Below are 6,015 nucleotides of genomic sequence, written 5' to 3' on the forward strand. Positions count from 1 at the left end.
GGCACCTTAACTGGGCTTAGGAAAATACTGTGGCCGTCGAACGGTTATCTTACCATCTTTCCACTGCGATGTGCAAGGTCACCCTGCTTTCATAATCTGGAAGATACAAGGACACCAACAGGACAGAAACAAGTTAGGGTTTAGGGCAGCAGCAGCTCTCAACCTGTGAGTCGCAACCCCTTTGGGGGTCGAACGACCCTTTCACAGGGGTCGCCTAAGACCATTGGAAAACACATCTATAATTACATATCGTTTTTGTGATTAATCACTATGCTTTAATTATGTTCAATTTGTAACAATGAAAATACAACCTGCATATCAGATATTTACATGATGATTCATAACAGTAGCAAAATTACAGTTATGGAGTAGCAACAAAAATAATTTTATGGTTGGGGGTCACCACAACATGAGGAACTGTATTAAAGGGTCGCAGCATTAGGAAGATTGAGAACCATTGGTTTAGAGGAAGAGGGAGGGAGAAGTAACAGCATCTCATTGAGGTGGCCCCTGAGTGCATTTTAAGGGAGGATATGTAAACCACAAAGACCATTTTTCAGTAAGTTTAGCTAATGAGAGAGAGAAAGAGGGAGGGAGGAATGGAAGAAGGGGGAGAGAGAAGAGATAGAGACAGAGAGATGATAGATGATAGAGATAGAGATAGAGATAGAGATAGAGATGAAGATGGAGAGAGAGAGGAGGCATTGCCTAGAAGGCAACAGAGGATCAGAGCAGGGCATGCTTTAACACCAGAGAGCTAGAGCATGGGTGTAGGTTGAGAGACAGAGCAGAGGTGGCTGAAAGAACAAGCTCTCAGAGGGGCTGTGAGGGGCCTGGCCTGGCCTGAGCAGAGTGGGCAGCTCACCTTGTGTCACAGGGAGAGCAGGCGAGGTTTGTTGTAAATTAGGTAAAATGGGGGCGGGGGCGAGGGGGAGCAGGTTGTTCAAGTCCTCGAAGCTTTATGGCCCAATTTTCTCGATGAAGTAATGAGTCGCTTCCTGAGACCAAAGAAAGATGGTCAGTTGGGGCTCGGGAAGAGAGAAGAAACTTTGCAAGACTCACTGAAGACTGCTGATTGGCATGGAGGGCCTGGGAGCAGTGGAGACAGAGATCTTGTTGTGGCTGTAGACCTCACGGGTGCACAGTTTCCTTTAGCAACTGACAGAAGCCTATGTGTCAGTTGGAGGGAGGCAGGCTGTAGAGTGAGCAACACAATGTCAGAGGAAGGGATGGTAAGGTTCATGTTATCCATTGTCTGGTTAAGACTAGATAGAAACGTCAGAGGTCAACAGAGGACTGACACACTCAGACAAACTTGGACAAGTCGGGAGACAGTGAGATTGGAGGGGAAAGAGGAAGTATGGGCGTGAGATTGTGATAGCTGGAAAAACTGTATCCTAGGCTTGAATGGTGCCTTCCAAAAGCCCATGTCCACCCAGAACCTCAGAATGTGACCTTATTTGGTATTAGGCTCTTTGCATACGTAATTAGTTAAGAAGAAGTCCTACCGAGTTAAGGTAGGCCCTAAATCCAATGACTGGTCTCCTTTTAAGAAAATGGAGACACAGGGACACACACACACAGAGAATGCACACAGAAAAAGGAAAAATAGAGAGGGACAGAGACAAAAGTGACACCTCTAGGAAACCAGCAATACCAAGGATTGCTGGCAACTACAAGAAGCTAGGAGTGAGGCATAGAACAGATTCTCCTAAAGGTGCCTTTGAAGGAAGCAACCCTACCAACACTGTGATTTTGGACTTCTAGCCTCCAGAACTGTGAGAGAATAAATTTCTATTGCTTTAAGGCACTCAGTTTATGATATTTGTTACCACAATCCTAGGAAAGTAATACAGACAGGAGGAAGGTTATGGTTGGAGAATTGGGGTTGACAGTGGCACAGCAGTGAGGATGAAAAGGTTTGGTAGATACTAGAGAGACGCTGTGAGGTAGACTCAGCAGCTCATTAGATGATGGGCTGGTGAGGGGAGGGAAAGTGCACAAAAGGGGCAAAAATGACTCCAAGGTTTCACAGTCATGAGAGACCACCTACCCCTCTATGAATGGCACTACCATTCCCCCAGAGAAGAAGAAGCAGCCATCTGAGAAGATTCAGCAGGCGTGGTGTCTTCTCTATTCCCACTCTACCCAAGTGATGATCTCCCTCTAGATGTGTAGCAATAGCAGCCACCTTTAGGAGTCCTGGGCCTGGGCCTCCTCTGGTCCCCGGGGACTGTGGCTCCAGGGGAAGCTGGGTAATTGGAGTCAGGTATTACCTCCGCCCCTACTTCCAGATCACAGCCAACGCTGCTCCTGCTTCCTGTGTCAAGGAATAGAGTGAAGAAATAATATGGAGTCACGATGGTCAGCTGATGAATTATTAAAACAAAGTAGGCGGGGGCATGAGGAAACTATTCTATTCTTGCCTTACTAGCCTGAGAACTTAATCTTCTGAACTTTCTAGTCCAAGTCAACGCCTGGATATACATCAGATCCTCAGATGACTATCAGAATGACCTCAAGAAGAAACTGTTCCATTGTTTAGACCACCAGACATCTGAAGATTGCTATCTTCAGAGGCTAAGAATGCAGGACCACAAGACCCTTTAATAAAGCTTTGTCATTTATTTCTAGCCGGAGCCTTCTGACTGCTTTTGAGTATGTCCAAAAGGACCCATCTCCTAATGTTATATTATATCGGACTCTGACAATAGTATGTTGTTGTTGTTCTTTTTTGTTTAAAAGTACAACCTTTGGTCCACATTCTTGGCATAGAAACAAAGAGCTGGTTAAAGATAATACCTTGTTGTAATGGAGCCCTGGAGATTAAAGCCAGAGGATCCGGGTGGGCAACTCTCTTCAAGAGCCTGAAAGCCCTTTTCCTTCCTTCGAGCACCATTTTGATGCTCCTCTTTGCTCTGTTTGCTCAGATGGCTGTAATAGAATCCTCTTGCTCCATCTGCAGCTTGATGCCAAGAGAGAATTCATGCTTATTTATTAAACTTTGGAAAGAACAGAGTTGAGTAGGATGAAAATTAAGAATAGGATCAAATAAAGGCTTAATTGTTCCATTATGCATACTACCACCCACATCGCCCAGGTCTGCTGATAGAGAGATGGTAAAAGGAAAGGGCTGGAGGGGAAATAATCAAAGAAACAAGTGAAAGGAACGTTTTCTTTACTAAAGACTCTTCTAGTCCACATCTCTGTGTTACCCAGTGATTTGACCACATTTCTGGGCCACTATAGCACAGGAGTACAGGAGAAATGCAAGCTTCTCATTAATTTATTCCATGTTTTGAGTACCTGCTGTGTACTCAGATAAAGAAGAATATACGCCGAAGCGGGTTTGGCTCAGTAGATGGAGCGTCAGCCTGCGGACTGAAGGGTCCCGGGTTCGATTCTGGTCAAGGGCATGTGCCTGGGTTGCAGGCACATCCCCGGTGGGAGATGTGCAGGAGGCAGCTGATCGATGTCTCTCTCTCATCGATGTTTCTGGCTCTCTGTCTCTCTCCCTTCCTCTCTGTAAAAAATCAATAAAATATATTAAAAAAAAGAAAAAAAGAATATACATTCCCTGTGCTTGTGTAATGGTAAGGGTTAAGCTTTAAGGCCTGGTACCAAGCACACAGAGGAGGGAACTGCAGCTACCACCTGGGGAGTTGGGAAGGCTTCAGGGAGGAGGTGATACTTCAGGTAATTCTGCAAGGAGAGTAGGAGATAGGTAAGTACTGTATTAGAAATAGCATGTACTAAAGCACAGAGGTGTAAAGAACATATTTTTTCCAAGGCACATTAAAAAACTGAAGGTTTGTGTAACTTAGGCAATGGCAGGCGATGCAACCAAAGAGGTAGGCTGGGGATATATGATGAAGAATCTTTTCTACAACATTAGACATCTGGATTTTATCATGTGATGGAGCTCTGCTGGGAGTCTTTTATAAAGAAATTTTTATTTTGTATTTTTTAAAATTATTTAATTGATTTTAGAGAGAGGAAGGGAGAAAGAGAAAGACATTGATGTGAGAGAGAAACATCAATCGGTTGCCTCCCTATGTGCCCTGACTGGGGATTAAACCCTCAATCTGGGTATGTGCCCTGACGATAAATCGAATCTGCCACTCTGTTGTTGTTAATCCTCACCCAAGGATATTTCTTCCATTGATTTTAATGAGAGAGTGGAAGAGAGGGAGGGGGAAAGAGAAAGAGAGACAAGAGAAAGAAAAAACATTGATGTGAGAGAGACACATCGATTAGTTGCCTCTGACATGAGCCCAACCGGATCCAGGGATTGAACTTGCAACCCAAGTATATGCCCTTGACCAGGAATCCAATCTGCACTCTAACCACTGCACCAGCCATGGCTCTGCCAGGAATCTTTAAGTAGGAGAGCTGCTTGGTGAGATTTTTTTTCCCCAAAAAACTTTTCTTTTCTTTTCTTTTTTTTTTACAGAGAGGAAGGAAGAGGGATAGAGAGTTAGAAACATCGATGAGAGAGAAACATCGATCAGCTGCCTCCTGCACACCCCCAACTAGGGATGTGCCCGCAACCAAGGTACATGCCCTTAACCGGAATCAACCCCGGGACCCTTCAGTCCACAGGCCGACGCTCTATCCACTGAGCCAAACCAGTCAGGGTGGTGAGATTTTTTTTTTAATATTGATTTCAGAGATGAAGGGAGAGAGAGAGAGAGATAGAAACACCGATGATGAGAGTGAATCATTGATTGGCTGCTTCCTGCATGCCCCACACTGGGGACTGAGCCCACAACCTGGACATGTGCCCTGACTGGGAATCAAACTATGACCTCCTGATTCATAGATTGATGCTCAACCACTGAGCCATGCTGGCTGGGTGTGAGATCTTAATTTTAAAATGATAGATTGGACTAAAGGCAGGGAGGTTAAGGATGAACAATGACAGGCAAGGGTATGGAGAGAAGAGGAGAACTGGCAGAAAAGAGAGAGAGAGGAAAGACACCAGGTGAACTTGGAGATCCCTGGCTGGGCAAGGCGATGTGTGGTAGTGCTATTAACAGAGGTGAGGAGTACAACATAGGCAGCAAGTTTGACAGGGGAATCACACATTTATCTCAAATCTGTTTAATGCACGTGGGTGCTCTCCAGGAAAAGACACCCAGAAAGCAGTTGACAATAAACACCATAGAGCAGGAATAGGAACTTTCAGCACAGACAGATACAAACCTACGGTGGAGATGCACCCCCAGGGGGAGAATCAAATGGATGCTACTAGGCAGTTTAGGAGTTAAGTATGAAAGTATGAGCTACTTAGTACTTAGTCACTAGAAAGTACTTGGGGAGAAACCAAGATGGCGGCATAGGTAAACACTGGAGTTTGCTGCCTCACACAACCACTTCAAAAATACAACTAAAAGACGGAACGGATATCACCCAGAACCACAGGAAGGCTGGCTGAGTGGAAATTCTACAACTAGAAGGAAAGAGAAAAGCATACCAAGACTCAGAGGAGCTGCGGTGCGGAAGTAAAATACAAAGGTGCGGAGGTGCGTGTGGAGCGGGCTGGCAGCTGAGGGCGCAGTTGTCTGTTTCAATCGGGAGGGAGTTTCAGGCTCTGAGCTCCAGTTCTGGGCGAGTCTCTGGGGACCCAGACTCAAACGGGAGAAGCGGGACTGTCTGGCATTGGTCGGAACTCGAGGGCAGCTTTCTCCCCAAGGTACTTGCAGCGGTTGCTGGGACACTGGGAGGCAGAGCCTCTGGGGACAGGACTGAGAGCAGCCATAACTGCTCACTGCGCCTGCCCTGCTGATCCCCTGGGACCTGCCCAACCCCTGCACAGAGGCATTTGCTGGATAGCCTCAGGCAAAGGCTAAATTAGCACCTCCCTAGAGGACAGAAGTTCTCCCACTGCAGACACAGCTGATTCTCACAGCCAGTTGGCCTGAAGGTCAAATCCCCCCCAGTATTACCTACAACAATCAAGGCTTAACTACAACAAGACTGTGCACAAAGACCACTAGAGGGTGCACCAAGACA

The sequence above is a fragment of the Myotis davidii genome, unplaced genomic scaffold, assembly GCF_000327345.1.
Source record: "Myotis davidii unplaced genomic scaffold, ASM32734v1 scaffold196, whole genome shotgun sequence".
In the NCBI taxonomy this organism is placed as follows: domain Eukaryota; kingdom Metazoa; phylum Chordata; class Mammalia; order Chiroptera; family Vespertilionidae; genus Myotis; species Myotis davidii.